The sequence below is a fragment of the Rana temporaria genome, chromosome 1 (assembly GCF_905171775.1).
Source record: "Rana temporaria chromosome 1, aRanTem1.1, whole genome shotgun sequence".
NCBI lineage: Eukaryota > Metazoa > Chordata > Amphibia > Anura > Ranidae > Rana > Rana temporaria.
In genome coordinates this window covers 67,987,494-68,007,308 of record NC_053489.1, presented here as the reverse complement: position 1 = coordinate 68,007,308, position 19,815 = coordinate 67,987,494, and positions in this window count along the sequence as shown.

The window sequence follows — 19,815 nt, the reverse complement described above, 5'->3', positions numbered from 1 at the left end:
TTTTGAAAATAAAAAACAAACCTTTACAACCCCTTTCAGTATAATTTAAAGAAATAAGAAGCACAAGGTGAACACTAGTACACTGAATTAAAAAAAATGCCAACTTCCCTAAGCTGAGCTCTATGCTACATGATATTAAATAGGATAAAATCCTAGGAACAAAGAACTCTGAGAAAAACAGGAGTGCTTTAAGAGCATACTAAATAAAGGTATTAGCCAGTACATCCCAATGGGCAATAAGTATAAAAGAACTAAAATCAAACCTGGGTGGCTAAACTCTACCGTAAAAATGCTCATAAAAGCAAAAGAAAAGGACTTCTAAATATATAAGGCTGAGGGGTCATTGTCAGCATTCTAACAATACAAGGAATGCAATTAGAAACGTAAGCGCGCAACGCAAGCTATGATAAAACATGAAAGGCACATATCTGAGGAGAGTAATAAAAACCTGAATACATTTTTTTAATGCAGTAACAGTAACAAAGTGAGGCCAGAGCATATTGACCCCATAAAGGATGATGAAGGAGATTTGGTTACAAAAGACAAAGAGAAGCCAAAGGTTTTGAACACTTTCTTCTTCTCAGTTTTCACAAAGAAAAAAGGGGGATATTGTAACCAAGACTGTAGTGTTAAAGCGGGAGTTCACCCAATTCCTTTTTTTTTTATATTTTCCCCTTAGATTCCTGCTCGTTGTGTCTAGGGGAATCGGCTATTTGTTTTAAAATATGATCCGTACTTACCCGTTTTCGAGATGCATCTTCCGGGTATGGGTCTTCAGGAGCGGGCGTTCCTTCTTGATTGACAGTCTTCCGAGAGGCTTCCGACGGTCGCATCCATCGCGTCACTCGTAGCCGAAAGAAGCTGAACGTCGGTGCGGCTCTATACTGCGCCTACGCACAGACGTTCGGCTTCTTTCGGAAAATCGTGACGCGATGGATGCGACCGTCGGAAGCCTCTCGGAAGACTGTCAATCAAGAAGGAACGCCCAGTCCCGCAGCCCATACCCGGAAGCGGCGGAGAAGATGCATCTCGTAAACGGGTAAGTACGGATCATATTTTAAAACAAATAGCCGATTCCCCTAGACAAAACGAGCAGGAAGCTAAGGGGAAAATGTATAAGCTATGGGTGAACCTCCGCTTTAATAACACATCATAGAATTCACCCTCATTGCTAACAGAAGACAGTATTAGAAATAGACTTGAAAAAGGTAACATAAATAAGTCACAAGGACCAGATGATTTATACCAGAAGGTCCTTAAGGAACTCTGTCAGGCGATAGCCAGACCATTGTTCCTAATTTTTATGGACAGTGTACTGGCTGCAATAGCACTAGCTAATTTGAGAAAAGCCAAGGTGGTACCAATATTTAAAAAAAAGGGTAGAAATATATCCCTGGAAACTACAGGCCAGTCAGCCTAACATCAATAGTATGTAAGCTATTGGAAGGGATGATAAGGGACCATATCCAAGATTTTGCTGATAAAAAATATACCATATTTATCGGTGTATTTATCGGTGTATAATACGCGCCGGCGTATTACATGAACCCTAATTTTAAGAGGGAAGTTTCAGGAAAAAACATATTTTTAAAATAAACAACTTTGATGCAAATTAAGGGTCAGTGCCCATCAATGTCCTTCTGCAGCCTGATCAATGTCCTCAGTGCAGCCCAAATAAAGTCCTCAATGCAGCCTTATCAATGCATCAATGCAGCCTGATTATTGTCTCCAATGTAGCCTGATTATCGTCCTCAATGCAGCCTGATTATTGTCCCCAATGCAGCCTGATTATTGCCCCCAGTGCAGCCTGATTATTGTTTCCAATGCAGCCTGATTATTGTCCCCAATGCAGCCTAATTATTGTCTCCAATGCAGCCTGAATTTTGATTATGCCGTCCAGTTCTGGGCCCCAGGCCTCAAGAAGGATGTGCTTGAACTGGAAAGAGTTCAGAGAAGGGCAACAAATTGAATAAAGGGACTGGGGGACCTCAGCTATGGGGAAAGACTACAAGCATTGGATCTATTTTGGAGAGGAGACGATTGAGAGGGAATATGATACTGATCCACAAATATCTTACTGGTGACCCTAGGATAAAAATTTCAGTGAAAGAGAGTTTAAAAACATGCAGCCATTCATTGAAATTGGAAAAAAAGTGGTTTATCCATAATCACCATAAAGGGTTCTTTACTGTCAGAGCAGTAAGGATGTGACATTCTCTTCCACAGGCAGTGGTATCAGCAGGGGGCATCGATAGTTTCAAAAAACTATTAGATGGGCATCTGAATGATCACAATATACAGGGATATGATATACGTTTTACTATTGAAATAAACACATTCACACACACCCACACAGGCTGAACTGGATAGACTGGAGTCTTTTTTCAGCCTTACCAACTATGTAACTATTCTCTTTCTTTTTTATCCCATGTGCATCTGCCTGCCTGGATTGTGAGAAGTCTGTTGCCTCAGTGTTGTCATCTGTGTGAAACACAGGGGGTGTTTTCTGATCGTTTGATTCTGACACACGATCTTTCCCAGAAGTGGAGGATTACGTATGGTGTTTGGACTTTTCTGACACATGGGACTTATTTTGGAGGAACCTTCTTCAGGACTATGTTTATTTTGCACTTCAGTTTTGTACATTTATCTTATGTGGCTTATTTATTGTGTTTCATTTCATCTAATTTCTTTTGTTTTTTTGTCTTTTGTTTTTTTGATATTTACTTTATTACTAGTTATTTTACACAGGGAATTTCGCACAATAATCTTCTTTCGATTTCAAAACAATCCCTTACGTCTCTCAGAGGTCCTCCACTGTTGGATAGGATTATGCAACAAATCCAAATGCTTTGGCGGATGCAGCCTTCCATGGATAGGGTAATCCAAAATGGAACTACAAAAGCAAAGAGGCAGGAAGGTGCAAGGATCTAGTGTATTACCAAAAGTATTTGAGCAAATAAAATGGATAAAAATTGAATACTCACAAAAGTGCAACTATTAAAAGCACATAGGCCTCGTACACACGACCGAGAAACTCGACAGAATCCATCAAAGAGAGGCCCCAAAGAGAGTTAACTAAACATTGTATATCAATATTCAGTGCCAATGTCTGACATATGCCATTTCAAAGTAAGATCCTAGCAGTATCACCAACACAATGAGCATTTCACTTCTAATCACTCCTCTTTCCTTCCATTTAATGACTGATTGGAGCCACAGGAAGGAAGAAAATAAAAGGAAGTGAGAAAAAGAAGAGAAGGATGGAAGGAAAAGAAATAAGGCTGCTTTAACTGAAAGAAATATCAATATTTGTATTTATTTTTTAATATGGACAGTGCTAGTTTAGCCATCTTTGTGCATCTATCTCAATAAGTGCAATTTCATTTTTTTTAAAGAAATAAAATGTTTAATTTTGGCAGTCTAACTTGTTTTTGCCTAAACTCTGAGACTTAATCCCAATCATATTGTTGACTGGACTGTTTATACGCGAGTTAAAGGTTACTCTTTGATTTTTGCATCACTTGTTCTTTTCTGGGAAAATCTGCTAATGACAAAATTAGATTTCTGCATACCTGTAGAATAAGATCATTATTGCACTTTTCCAGCCTAGGATCTCCATCCAGCGTGAGATTCAAAATAAAACTTTCACATGCGGATGTCTGTAGAGGTTTTCAATTCCAGGTTTCCAGGTCTGGTTCTTCAGTTCTGAAGAAGTGGCTTGGTTAAGCTTACATTTCAACAATACAGAACAAGTCCAAATTAATGTGATCAACAACTAGCAGCTTTTACTGTATATGAAAATAGATTTGTCCGTGTTATTATATGTGGTGCTGCTAAAAGCTTGCTATACATAAATCAGTGGGTGTTTTCAAGGAATTTCTAGATCACCTAGGCTATGAAATCCCTTTTACAATGCTCTAGTTCTGGCTCAGGATTTCCCCTGAGAAGTATATCTGGATAAAAATCTATTGTGGGTGGAGTATGGGAGAGTTCCCAGTGCATACTGCTGTCTGAGAACTATGACAGTCCTTTGACATGACTATTGTAGTTCAAGCGTGAACCTTTGCAAGCTCTCCATATATTCATATGTGGAATCCATAAATGCAGTTGCAGGGATCTACTCCATTCTACTGTTAGCTGCTAATACCACAGTTGTATGTATAATTATGTACAACACTTCCGGACACTGGTGTCTGGGTCTTGAAGCCAGAAAGGAGGAAGAAAAGGGAGAGAGAAAAGTCTCTGCCACATGCCTTGTCTTGGGGAGTTGCGTCTGTTGCATTTTCGCTCAGATAAGACCATTATGTGCCCAAAGATCTTGCTGGGACTGGGACTAGGTGGGTAGAACGGAGTGCCCAGTATCCAGCAAATACAAGTTGGAAGGTAAGTTTGTAATTGTTTATTGAGAGTAGCAACAAATGTTCAAACCTTGGGCTTCCAAATTGTATTTACTGGATACTGGCCACTCCTTTTTATCCACCTTTCCAAGTTTACATGTGGAAACACCCTTAAAGCGGGAGTTCACCCAATTCGGTTTTTGTTTCTATTCTCCCCTTAGATTCCTGCTCGTTTTGTCTAGGGGAATCGGCTATTGGTTTTAAAATATGATCCGTACTTACCCGTTTTCGAGATGCATCTTCTTCCGTCGCTTCCGGGTATGGGTCTTCGGGAGCGGGCGTTCCTTCTTGATTGACAGTCTTCCGAGAGGCTTCCGACGGTCGCATCCATCGCGTCACTCGTAGCCGAAAGAAGCCGAACGTCGGTGCGGCTCTATACTGCGCCTGCGCACCGACGTTCGGCTTCTTTCGGAAAATCGTGACGCGATGGATGCGACCGTCAGAAAGCCTCTCGGAAGACTGTCAATCAAGAAGGAACGCCCAGTCCCGCAGCCCATACCCGGAAGCGACGGAGAGGATGCATCTCGTAAACGGGTAAGTACGGATCATATTTTAAAACCAATAGCCGATTCCCCTAGACAAAACGAGCAGGAATCTAAGGCTAAAAAGTGTGCGCTATGGGTGAACCTCCGGTTTAAGGCCATATCCAGATGCAGTAATCCAGCCCCCAAAAAAAGGACACACCATTACCTTCTTTTCAAGTTGGGCAGAAATCATCAGAAAGGAAGTCTTGCTACCTGCTCACGTCATCACCCACCCACGACCAGTGATTGATCGAGTCAGTCCACCGTGATCTCCAACTTTTAAAATAAGAGGTATTTAGATTCATCTAAGGACTACAGTACAACTCCCCTATGGGCAGATCATGTGTTATTATCAGGATAATCTGTGCCAGACTGCTTTGATTAAGTTCTAGGTTGGTTGGGTCTCCTCATCACCACAGATCTTGTCTGTATGTCTCAAACACAAAGACATATACCACATTATCCTCAGGAGCCCCTGCAACTGGACTTTTTTGCAGCATTCATCTTGGGGTATCACTATGACGAACTATCTATACCCAGGTAATGTATGTGTGCACAATTCTACCAGGACACCTATTAATAATAGTACACACGTCCAATGTTTAAACAGGTGTTATCAGCAAAGGGCTGGGATAAATATTAACCTTTTACTTTGCAGAGAGAACTTTCTTTAATAAGGTCAATATGGACTTGCAGTTTATGGAGGTTCTTGTTACACAGAGATCTTCCAACACACTGGAAACATTTTTATTGATCACTCTATTTTTCTCAATAAAAAAGTAAATACCTTTCGAATGGTCGTTTTTAAAGAAATGTCATCTATTTTCAATCAGCATTTACTTTTATTATTATTATTGAACATTATTAGAGTCACCAACTGAAACTTATGATCAGACATGACTTAACTATTGTTCCCCTAAATCTACACATAATCAAGACTTAAAATACAAGCACTTGGGAGAATGAATAGAGCCCATAGAGAACAAAACCTTAATACTAACAATTTATTATCTACTGGTAGGAACTGTTTACAGCATTAGCAACAGTCCAAGTTTTAGTTGACTCCATTCTTGGAACTCGCCACAGTCTGCTGCCTTGTACTGTGCCCAGCTACGTGGGAGATTTGGCAGACATTATCAATGTGAATCATAGCCTAAATAAAATATATCTTTTATGAATAAAATGAAGAACAAAAACAACAGAAACCTGAAAAGCACAAGACATACATGCAGATTCATCACCAGCATAAAGAAGAGATTGGCATAATGTACACTAAACCTATAACGTGATCAATGAATGAGAAACCAACTGCATAGATCTGCTTAGTCCCCTGAATCCATGTGACTTTATTAAAGTATTAGAACATTGAACTACAACATATGACAGCTTGAAATACCAAAAAAATTAAAAATGAATAGGACAGTTTGTTAATGCGCTTTTCTAAGAGCAAATCCCTTCACAGAGTAACTATAAGGCCCTGTACACACGATAGGTTAACCAGAGGACAACGGCCTGAAGGACCGTTGTCATAGGTTAACCGATGAAGCTGACTGATGGTCCGTCGTGCCTACACACCATCAGTTAAAAAACTGATCGTGTCAGAACGCGGTGACATAAAACACAACGACGTGCTGAAAAAAAAAGAAGTTCAATGCTTCCAAGCATGCGTCAACTTGATTCTGAACATGTGTGGATTTTTAACCGATGGTCATGCCTACTAACGATCGTTTTTTTCTCATCGGTTAGGAATCCATAGGTTAATTTTAAAGCAAGTTGGCTTTTTTTAACCTATGGTTAAATAACCTATGGGGCCTACACACGATCAGTTCGGACCGATGAAAACTGTCCATCAGACCGTTGTCCTCTGGTTAACCTATCGTGTGTACGAGGCCTAATGGTTTCTGAGGTAAATTTTTTATAAATTTTCTATGTCTTCACTGTAAATATTTAAATCATGGTTTCTCTACTGGGTTCCCATGAACCATAGGCTTTTCGCCCACATGGCTTTAGTGTCCACCCTGTGCTTCTAACTGGGTACTGCCAGGCAAATTAATAACAGCCCAACAGTCTTTTTAAAATTCCAGCTCCCGATGATGCCACACTGAGCATGGGATGAGAGAAGTGAATATCACAGAACCAGCACCACGGGAAAAGGAGTGGCTCATGTCTTCCAAGTAATTATGCCACTGTAAAGGCCTATTTGAAAACCTCTTAAAGTGGACTTTAATCAGAAAATTAAGTCCTCATAGATCACTTCAGACAGGCCCCTTTTGCAGGTATAGCTTTATAAAACATTACAAATAATTGTCTAGACTCTTTAAAATACAGTAATGCACTCATTCTGCTATGCACATGCTTGGTTGCTGTCTACTCTCTGCGCTGTGCCAAAATCAGAGTCACTAGAGGGTGATCAGTTGCCAGCTTTAAGATTTACTGTTGCTGAAGGGGGGATAAAGCAACAGGAATGACACAGACTGTTCTGAGGGAACACAGATTAGGGAGGGAGAAAGGAAAAGCAGGAAAGGTGTCTGGACAAACTGCCAGGGAGATACGAAATAATTAAATTTACAAGGGTAGTGTCTTATCTTATCTCCCTGATATTCTCTCCTTTCTCTCTAGGGGAGTCTTTGAACAATGGCACTGTAAAGCTTCTGTCAGCCTTCCTCCCTAACTGAGCAAGACATACAATCAAGGTTAGAAATGTACATATTTTATTTGAAGAATGTGATATATCATTTTTTAGACCAAGGAGAAGGCGAGAGGTTCCAATAAGTAACTGCTCTGGGCTTTCAACAAAATGCCATCCTCCAGCAAGAAGAAAGCGGAGCAAAGCTGGAGGCAATTTACAGAACACCCTGTGGCCTAGTAGAAAAATGATTAATGTGGAATGTATGTTCTTTTTCTAAACTGTTACCAAACCTAGGACCCTGCATTCACAATATCTGGTCTCCTACAGTACACAGAACATGGAAATTATTTTATTATTTTAGTAATTATTATTTATTTACTATTTTAGTAATTATAAACTGCTAAATACCTTTTCTCTTTAGCAGTATAAAGCAGTCTTGTGACTTCTATTAGTGTCTGGCCGAGCAACTGGTTAAAGCTTTTAGGAGAAGTTTTCATTCCTTCCTGATTGTCCTATGAGGCTGCATGACTCTGACGCTCTGTCTGGACAGTGCTGATTGGCCCTGTGCTGGTCACATACACCCTCCCAGAAAAAAAAAACATCTCTTGCAATACACACCAAACTAAGCATGTGTAAAGTGGCTCTGTACTATCAGGAGATGGATTGGGGACAGTGGAAGAAGGGGATGATCAGAGAAGACAGGATCAAACAGCTTTTTGACACAATGTGGAGGATTAACCCCTTAGGTTTCACATTAAGTATAACAAGCATGCTTTACTGTATATACAGACTGATTTTACTGTTGTGGGTTTAGTAACACTTAAACATTAATTCTCATGAAACTGTTATGGGTAAAGTTCCACTTTCAGGCTTGGAGCCTCTGTGTTTCTCATTATTTTTTAGTCAATTGGCTTCAAATTGAATCTGCCTCAGTGGTCCTGGTGTTAATCTGTTTTCTTTACAGGTCACATAGGGGGTTATTTACTAAAACTTGAGGGTGCAAAATCAGGTGCAGTTCTGCATATAAACCAGTCAGCTTCCAGGTTGTATTGCCAAAGTCTAATTGAACAAGCTGAAGTTAGAAGCTGCTTGGTTTCTATGCAGAACTGGACCAGATTCTGTACCCTCCAGGTTTAGTAAAGCAAAGCAAAGTTGGTGTTGTCACTGAGCACCATAGTAAAGTCAGCATTTTTGGGGTTAACAATGTAAAGTTAGTGTTGTTCCTGAGCACTATTGCAATCTTATTGTTGTCACTGAAAAACAAGAAAGAACGCACAGAAAAAGCTGTTTGCCTTTTCTTTTTTCAAATGAGTCCTCCAATGCAGAGAGTCACTTAGTTCTATGTTACGCCTGAGCTATTGAGATATGTAAACAGCTCAGCTATAGACAGGTAAAAAGAAGTCTGCAGTCGCCCTTGCTGGTTAGATAGGTTGATATGAAATATTTAAACACATTAAGGAAATAACATATAAATAAAATACAGTGCATGCCAATAAACCAACAAATTGATGTCTGTTCATGTCACAATCATACACCCCCTAAAATATACATACTAAGTAAAGGTATTACACAAAAAAAAGGATACATATACAGTAGGGGAAATCAATACACAATACATGCAAGGAGATGAAATGCAAAGGACAGCAACTTATAACAGCCAATCGAATTTTACTGTGCTGAAGTTAGATAATCAAATACTGTATTTAATTTCAGTTGGTTGATATCATTTTCTGCTTTGTTTACTCTTTTCTGCCTTGTTCAATATACACAAAAGAGTACAAAAAACAAAATTATACGTTCTTTGACTCGAAGACAGAGCACAGTGAAACATATATTGCTACTTGAACTACACAAAGCATTATATACAGAATAGGGTAATTAAATTGGCCAAACTCAACCCAGATTAAATCCAATATGGATTTTGGCCACTCTGCCAGCTGCCCATCCTGGTTTCTCTATTGCTTACTTACTCATATAATATTTTTACTAAAAGCAAAAAAATAAATTAAGCATGTCTCTTCCTTTAAAATGGTACCATCAAAAACACATGAAGCAGATAGAGTTCCAGGGGTAGGGGTTTATTAGTTCAACCCCAGGGAACTGTGAAGATTTCCTTTGCACTCCTTAAAGTCAAGGTGAAGTTGAAAGAAAAGCCACAACACACACAAAGATTCCCCCATTCACCAGTTTAAATTAGAAAAAAGGCTACAAAAAGACAATCTTTGGCTACCTCCATTTGTGCTAATTTAAAAAAAAAATACAACCATTGCTCTTGTTACAGAACAAAGATTCACTAATAATGAGTGTCACAGCATGGGAATTTGAGAGTTTCACCCATGCCTCAACTTATGAAAACACAATTGAAATATCACACCTTTTTATCTCTTTATATTCCTGCACTCAGGGCCGCCATCAGGAATTATGGGGCCCCTTACACAGCTTCAGGCATGGGCCCCCTGGAGCAGAGAACCCGGGGGGGGGGGGGGGGCGGGGGTGCTACCGCCTAAATTTGTGAAGCGGGGGGGGACTGCCGGAATTGAAAAGAAATAAAATAATATATATATATAAAAAAGGGGGGTAGCCATCCGGGGCCTTGGGAACCTCTGGGCCCTTTAATAAAAAAAATATAAAAATATATATATAAAAATATATATATACAAAATATATTTTTTTTTTTAAAAAGGGGGGGTTGAATAAAATAAACATTTATAAAAAAAAAAAAAGGGAAGTTTCCATCCATTGGTGGATGTTGACACTTCCCCACATGGGATATAACCCACCAAGTTGATGGACTTCACTCATGTCGATCACACTAGATAGGAATTTATTTACACATGTGTAACGAATCCCATGTTCAGGGTAATTTCAACATAGCCTGCTTCCCCCCTCCCGCAGTGTCACCTCTGTGGTTTGCTCACCACAACTAGTTTTACTTTTTATTGGTCCATTTTGATCCCATTGATCGGGGTCTCCACCCCAGGTGAACCACCACAGAAGTAACACTACAGTATCCGGATTGTCTGGGTTTATGTTATATGTTTGTCAGTTGTCTTTATGTTCGTGAGTCCTATATTAGCTACACCGCTAACGCGGAAGCATACCATTCCCTACATTTGCTCTGCCATGTTGTCTATGAAATATAGCAGACTCATTTTTACCGATGTTTTGTAGTAATTTAATAAATCATTTATATTTTTGCACTGAGTATAGCCCATCATTTGCCAACAGTAACCTCTTTCCTGGGTTTAGCCTTTTTTCTTTCAGGCTCTCACCCAGGTTCATTTTGTATTTGGTTAGTAGCTTTGGTTACGGCAAATACCCCCACATTTGGGGGAGCGTCTCCTCAGGATAGTAACTACCTTGTATCAATTGGTTGCCATATGGGACACTTTTCCTCTTTCCTTTCGAGTTTCCATCCAGGGCCCTGGAGACCTCTGGGTCCTTTAAAAAAAAAAAATATACAGTAGGTGAACGCGATATTGTGTCAATCTCGCTCCCTTTCTCGGCGAGATTGACCACCTACGAGCCCCATCGCGGGAGCCAGCGCCGAGCTGGCTTGCCGCGATGGAGACAGAGCCGTCATAGAAGCGACGAGAGATCCGACTTGGATTCCCGCCAATTCTACACGTGTGCGGCGTTTGTTATGAATCCTGAGGGGGAAGTCCCCGCCGGATTTTAAATAAAAATCCGGCATGGGTTCCCCCTCAGGAGCATACCGGGCCCTTAGGTCTGTTATGGGTTGTAAGGAGAGCCCCCCTACGCTGAAAAAAACGGCGTAATGGGTCCCCCTACAATCCATACCAGACCCGTATCCAAAGCACGCTACCCGGCCAGCTAGGAAGGGAGTGGGGACGAGCGAGCGCCCCCCCCCTCCTGAGCCGTACCAGGCTGCATGCCCTCAACATGGGGGGGTTGGGTGCTCTGGGGCAGGGGGGCGCACTGCGGCCCCCCCACCTCAGAGCACCCTGTCCCCATGTTGATGAGGACAGGGCCCCTTCCCGACAACCCTGGCCGTTGGTTGTCGGGGTATGCGGGCGGGAGGCTTATCGGAATCTGGGAGCCCCCTTTAATAAGGGGGCCCCCAGATACCGGCCCCCCACCCTAAGTGAATGAGTATGGGGTACATCGTACCCCTACCCATTCACCTGCAAGAAAAGTGGTAAAACACAAATAAACCACACAGGGTATTAAAATATTTTATTAGTCTGCTCCGGAGGCCTCCCCTGTCTTCTTTAGCTCTTTTACCAGGGTAGGCTTCTTCTTCCGATTTCCGGGGGTCTTCTCCTGCTCTCCGGGGTCTTCACCGCTCTTCTGTGACGTCTTCTCCGCTCCGGGGGTCTTCTCAGCTCTTCTGTGACGTCTTCTCCGCTCCGGGGGTCTTCTTCTATATTCGCCGCTCTCCGCTCTTGACTCGGCGCACCCCGGTTCTTCCTCCCGCTGTCCGGTTCCTTCTCCTTCAGGGCTGGCCGCCCCCACGTGGGTAGGTATCACATGGCTAGGTACAGAGCATGATGGGACTGTGAGGCCTATATAAATCCGACGCAAGCCGGGCACACGTCATTGCAGCGAGAAGAGCCGGCCGGCGTGTCAACATCTGGAGAAGACGGAAGACGAGAAGAGAAGAAGATGACGTTACAGAAGAGCGGACTGACCGCCGCCAGTAATGCGGCGGCCAGCCCTGAAGGAGAAGGAACCGGACAGCGGGAGGAAGAACCGGGGTGCGCCGAGTCAAGAGCGGAGAGCGGCGAATATAGAAGAAGACCCCCGGAGCGGAGAAGACGTCACAGAAGAGCTGAGAAGACCCCCGGAGCGGAGAAGACGACACAGAAGAGCGGTGAAGACCCCGGAGAGCAGGAGAAGACCCCCGGAAATCGGAAGAAGAAGCCTACCCTGGTAAAAGAGCTAAAGAAGACAGGGGAGGCCTCCGGAGCAGACTAATAAAATATTTTAATACCCTGTGTGGTTTATTTGTGTTTTTACCACTTTTCTTGCAGGTGAATGGGTAGGGGTACGATGTACCCCATACTCATTCACTTAGGGTGGGGGGCCGGTATCTGGGGGCCCCCTTATTAAAGGGGGCTCCCAGATTCCAATAAGCCTTCCGCCCGCATACCCCGACAACCAACGGCCAGGGTTGTCGGGAAGGGGCCCTGTCCTCATCAACATGGGGACAGGGTGCTCTGAGGTGGGGGGGCCGCAGTGCGCCCCCCTGCCCCAGAGCACCCAACCCCCCCATGTTGAGGGCATGCAGCCTGGTACGGCTCAGGAGGGGGGGCGCTCGCTCGTCCCCACTCCCTTCCTGGCTGGCCGGGTAGCGTGCTTTGGATACGGGTCTGGTATGGATTGTAGGAGGACCCCCTACGCCGTTTTTTTCGGCGTAGGGGGGCTCTCCTTACAACCCATAACAGACCTAAGGGCCCGGTATGCTCCTGAGGGGGAACCCATGCCGGATTTTTATTTAAAATCCGGCGGGGACTTCCCCCTCAGGATTCATAACAAACGCCGCACACGTGTAGAATTGGCGGGAATCCAAGTCGGATCTCCCGTCGCTTCTATGACGCGCTTGCTGGGATGTGCTGTCACTATTCCAGTGAGTGTGAGATGTCGGCGAGATCTCGGCACCATGTCGCCGAGAATCAGCGCGATGCTGTCGTGCTAAAAACACAATATCACAAACACCTACTGTATATATATATATATATATATATATATATATATATATATATATATATATATATATAAAAACAAAAATAAAAAAATAGTTTGCCACATGGGGCCCTGGGGACCTCTGGGCCCTTTAATAAAAAAATATATATATAAAAAAAAAAAGAACTAAAAAGAAAAAAAAAGAAATAAAGTAATATAATTTTTTTTTAATTTTAAAAAATAAATAAAAAAAGGGGGGTTGCCATCTGGGGCCCTGTGGGACCTCCGGGCCCCCTACAGGTGTACTGCCTGTACCCCCCTGATGGCGGCCCTGTCTGTACTCCCACATGTTATGGTTTGTGAATGATTTTTGGGAATAGATTGTTACAACAGCAAATGTATAGAAAATGGCACCTTTAATGTTCAACTTGACATGCTTCTCCTATACCTTTCTAAATGTCCCCACAAGCCAAACACCTATGATAGGCCTGAAAATGAATTTGTGAAAATACAGGTCTTTGGTCACTGGTTCAAGCACTACTTGAAGTCAAAGCCTAAACCACCAGTGATACTAAAGGCTTTTTTTTTCTTCCATAAAATAATAATTGAGGTTCTGTATTGCACAGAGCGACCCCTTACCTTCTCTTCTGGGATCTCCACTCCTCACCTTCTCTGAGTGACCCCTTAGCAAACCCTGTGCTGTGGCGGCACTTGTGCTGGCAGGCTCCCAAGCCAGGCTGTGTGCGTCTTTAGACATGCACAGCCTGGCTCAGCTCCGCCCCTCAATTTCACCCCACAGGATTTAACTGACAGCAGTAGGAACCAATGGCTCTCACTGTTCCCAGTAAAGTTGAAGAGGAAAAGTGGAAATAACTCCTGCAGTCAGGCACAGAGCTGGATCGATGGAGGACTCAGGAAAGTGTTTGCGGTGGGGTGGGGATAGTTAAAGCAGAGAATGCATTAAGGTAAAAACCACAGAGACTTTGATACTTTAAAATTACTTTAAAACCCCAAAGCACAGGTTTGCCTCAAACAAAAGAGTTAATACTTACCCTGCCACTACTGATCTCCACTGTCTTATCAAGCTATGCTGCATGAAAATTCTTCATTATCTGCCACTTTTAGAACCACAGAGCATAGTGAGGTACAAGGCATCTGACACAACCAAAGTCACTTTAATGAGAGGACAGTCAGGCCTCGTACACACGACAGAGTTTCTCGGCAGAATTCGCCGAGAAACTCGGTCAAAACCCGGATTCTGCCGAGAATCTCTGTCGTGTGTACACTTTTGGCTCGATGGAGCCGCCGAGGAACTCGACGAGAAAATAGAGAACATGTTCTCTATTTTCTCGTTGTCCTCGTTCTTCTATGGGAGAAGCCGGCCCGCCGAGCTCCTCGGCGGCTTCATCCCAAAACTCGACGAGGAACTCGACGTGCCAAGCACGTCGAGTTCCTCTGTCGTGTGTACGGGGCCTGACTGAAGCAAAGCAGAAACAATGCTAAACCTGACTAATGGGTTTTCTTAAAATCCTAATTGTGATAAACTGAGACCGTTTTTGGCTTTTGTTGCAATGCTTCATTGACAGTGTTAGAAGGTAACTTACTTCATTTACTTTTGTTAATACATTGTAATAGCTCTCTATATTTATCCATAGCAACAAATCTCATTCATGATTAGCGAGCCCAAAGCCAATACTTTCTACAGCCACCAATCAGATTTGAACTAAAATGCTTTGATAAGATATGCGTAATGTGTTCAAAGGTCCCAAGCCAAGGTTGTATTTATGCATAGCCAACATAAAACATGATCTAGAACAGGGCCATCCATAGAACCACCTCTAACTGCCATTACCACCTTTCTGTATATGAAGAATTGCCTCAGACTGGCAACCTGCCTGCAAGTGAAATCCCACCAGGCATCCTGTTGGTGGAATAGTGTATTGTGTGCAAAGATAATGATGTTGATGATGGGCAAAACAGGGAGTTTTCACTTTACTGAAACGTATGTCAAAATCTGAAACATTCAAAGGAAATGTTGCCATTGTGAAAAATTGTTATGTGTGAACCACCTGGCAGGTGACATGGGCAAGGCACGGAGTCTAAGGCCTCGTACACGCGACCGAGTTTCTCGTTGCTGGGAGATATTTTTGTTGCCAAGGAAACCGGTCGTGTGTACATTTTCGTCGAGGAAACTGTCGAGAAACTCGACGAGCCAAAAAGAGAGCAAGTTCTCTATTTCCTTGACGGGAATGGAGAAAATTGGCTTGTCGAGTTCCTTCGACAGCCTAACAAGGAACTCGACGAGGAAAACGATGTGTTTCGCCCGTCGAGTTCCTCGGTCGTGTGTACGAGGCTTCAGTGACATCTGGATCTTCACCAGAGTATCCCAATGAGTCAAAGTAGGTCCCCAGGCTACTTTGCTGCTATCTGTTACCATATCACTTTCCTGTGTTCGACCCACCAAGGAGTCAATGGAGCAGGGTGGCAATGTTGATAAAACAGGGTAGAATGAGGTTACAGTTTGGTGTCCAAACAGGGGACAGGGCAGAAGGCAGCCACAACAGTATTTAATGTCCAGGTAGATGTCAAGGCAGAGGTTGAAGCAGGCAGCAGGAAGGGTGAATAATAGGAAAAGGCAGAGTCGATAACAAAAGCTGAAGACGAGAGCAGAGTCAGAAGATCCGGTTCAGAAAAAAGGTATTCAGAACAATTGCAATCCCACACACACATTAGCTAGTAAAAAGACACAGCACCAGCCACCAGAAAGAAAGGTGTTTAAATGCCCTCCAAGATAATGAGCACACCCAGCATCAGGGACACACACAAATACATGCCCATGTGTCAATAGGGAAGGGGATATTAATGGGCCTTAAATAGCTAATCAGGGTCGGGGAAGTTTGTATAACTATACTGGATCTGTAGCAAAGAACAGTTTTGAATTTGTTAGAAACATGGCATTCAAAATTGAGGAAGTGAGATGAATCTTAAAGGACAACATTCCTTTAGCTCAGTTGTCCTAGCGCCACACAGCTTTTACAACAAAGCATCTCACCAGCTGCCCTTCGGCACATGCGTACTGCAACCCAGTTTATTCCTTTGGGTACACTGTATTCAAGGTGGCATTTTGCAAGCCAGTAGAGTACAGTGGCTGGCTGAATAAAGTATGTATTTTATCATGCAGGATGTACTCAGGGGTGTGAAGTGGATTTAATAAAGAACAACTTTACTAAAGGCACATCTTTTTTTTCTTTTAATTGATAATGCAGTGGCTTCACTAGGGTTGGTGTCACCCGGTGCCAAAAAACATGGTGTCACCCCCCTCCACCAACTTTAGTCCCCTCTGAGTACAGAAGATCCCCTCCCTCAGTACAGACCCCCCTCCCTCAGTATAGACCCCCCTCCACTAAGTACAGACCCCCCTCCCTCAGTATAGACCCCCCCCCACCAAGTACAGACCCCTCTCCATCATCAGTATAGACTCCTCTCCATAAGTATTGACCTCCCTTCCTCAGTAAAGACCCCTCTCATCAGTACAGGCCCCCCCTCTCTCAGTACAGACCCCTCTCATCAGTACAGACCACCCTCCCTCAGTACAGACCCCCCTCCCTCAGTACAGACCCCTCTCATCCGTAAAGACCCCCCTCCCTCAGCACAGATCCCTTTCATCAGTATACAGACCCCCCTCCCTCAGTACAGACCCCTCTCATCAGTACAGACCCCCCTCCATCAGTACAGACCCCCCTCACTCAGTACAGACCCTCCTCTCTCAGTACATACCCCTCTCATCAGTACAGACCCCCCTCCCTCAGTACAGACCCCGCTCATCAGTACCGACCCCCCCATCAGTACAGACCCCTGTTGCCAGTACAGACACCCCCTCACTCAGCACAGACCCCCTTCCCTCAGTACAGACCGCTCTCATCAGTACAGACCCCCCTTCCCTTAGTACAGACCCCTCTGATCAGTACATCCCCCCTCCCTCAGTACAGACCCTTCTCATTAGTATGACCCCCCTCCCTCAGTACAAACCCCTCTCATCAATACAGACCCCCCTACCTCAGTGTAGACACCCCCTCCCTCAGTACAGTCCTTCCTCCATCAGTGTAGACTCCCCTTCAGTACAGACTCCCCTTCAGTGCAGACCCCCTTCAGTACAGACCCCCCTTCAGTACAGACCCTCCTTCAGTGCAGATGCCCCCTTCATTGCAGACCCTCGCTTCAGTGCAGACCCTCCTTCAGTACAGACCCCCCTTCAATACAGGCCCCTCTCCAGTGCAGACCCCCCTTCAGTACAGACCCAAAATGTTCATAATGTACATACTTCATATCCAGTCCCTCGTCCTGTATAGATGTAAACAGAGAGGAGGGGAGGTGGCTTCGCTCCGCTCACTTGTGTAAGACAGCGGGGACAGCTCAGACAGCCCGCAAGAGATGCTGATCGTTGCAGTGGCGTTGCCCTTGGCCCTGCTGATGGGTGTCACCCCTCTGGTGGGTGTCACTTGGGTGTGGTCCTCACCCCCCTAGTGATGCCACTGTGATAATGCTATCGCTAACCCTATGTTTATGAACAAAATCATATTATCCCCATGTCAGGTGATCATTTGGATCATATTTAAAGTCATGTCAGTGATAAGCCTCTGTTTATCAAAAAAATACATGTTATGTGCCCATGGGGTATGATATGTTGTTGTTTATAAACAAAGCCATATCCCAAAGCAAAAGGAAAGGTTTTTTAAAGCTGCTTTTATGGTGGAATTGCCCAATCTTCCCTTCTGTGTGTTAACAATTCAACCACTCTGGTTCCACACACCTAGAACTGAACCACAATCACCATCTCTCATCCTCTCCATCCTCAGTCTGTGGTAGTCTTGTGTGACTACAACATATGATCTTGCTAGTGTAACACTAATGCCCTGTACACACGATAGGTTAGTCTGATGAAAACCGTCTGATGGAATTTTCCATCAGTTATCCGATGAAGCTGACTGATGATCAGTCGCGCCTACACACCATCAGTAAAAAAACGATCGTGTCAGAACGCGGTGACGTAAAACACAACGACGTGCTGAAAAAAACGAAGTTCAATGCTTCCAAGCATGCGTCGACTTGATTCTGAGCATGAGCAGGTTTTTAACCGATGCTTTTGCATACTAACGATCAGTTTTGACCTATCGGTTACCAGTCCATAGGTTAAATCTGAGCATGCATGGATTTTTAACCAATGGACGTACCCACAGACGATCGTTTTTTTCTATAGGTTTTTTACCCATCAGACAATTTTAAAACAAGTTCCTATATTTTTAACCTATGGATAAATAACCGATGGGGCCCACACACGATCGGTTTGGTCTGATGAAAACGGTCCATTAGACCGTTTTCATCAGACTAACCTATCGTGTGCACAGGACATAAGGATAGCCAGTCAAAGGTAGGAAGGGAACAAAAATAGTTTGACCCCAACGAAAGGATGTATAAATCCAGTCCTGGTTCCAGCACTTCAACAAGTTATGAGACATTACAGTATTGCCTGAATGCCTTTTCCTGGTCCTTTGACAGCTTAGTACAAAGATCACTCTATACGCAGATTGTTTGAAGTGCTTTCAGTTTGTATTAACATAAAAAAGATATATAAAGGCCTTTGTTTTGAGGTCCCGTTTCTATGTTTCCAAACGTATTATCTTGTTTATACATAGTATTTTATATGAAATGATATCACTTTTAAACAGAATACATATTAAATGTACATGTTTGCCCTGCTACATGATTTATTTAGACAGATCCCGGTATCCCTTTTATCCGAGGAGGCTTAATGTAGTTTTGGCTTTATGTGATGGATTAGTTATTTTTGGACTATAAAGTTTTATTTCATAGCTCTTTGGGGTTTTTTTTTTTTTTTAAGGCCACCCACAACAAAAATAGGTACTTACATTTTGAATGAGCACCAGGGTGTTAAATTATATTCTTCTCTGAGATTCCAAGACAGAACACACAATTCTGGTGTCAAAATGTTAAGATCATGAGATACTGTATAGAAAGTAGATAGAAATGTTAACTGAATGATAGTCTGCGTATCGATTTACAGGTGTTTTTCGGTCGTTTTTTTTAAGCTTTTTTGCAGCTTTTTACAAGATGTTTTAAAGCTTTTTGGAAGCGTGTTACAAGCGTTTTACAGCGTTTCAGGCGTATTTGTTTAGCCAAAAGAAAGCACTAGAGGGAGAAGAGCAGAAAACGAGCATCCAAATGCTCTTATTACTCTTAAAGTGGTTGTAAACCCATTTGCAAACACGTTTTGCTACAGGTAAGTCTATAATAAGGCTTAACTGTAGCTACCCAAGATATCTCCTAAACCTGCAAAGTTTAGGAGATATCCCCCTGTATCTGCATGTGCCAATTACATCTGCGCATGCCCACTGAAGCAATGGCACGTATGTATCGTTGCTTCAGTGAGTGTGCCGTTACGCCGGCTCCCGCACACATACACGGGAGTGCCGTTTTTGCAGCTCTGGCCAATCACAGCGCCGGAGGCAGCGATACCTGGAAGCAACTCCGGGAGCGATGTCGCTGGCCGGCGCGTGGTACGAGGGCCGCTTACGGGGGCTTTGAAGTAAGTTAAGTA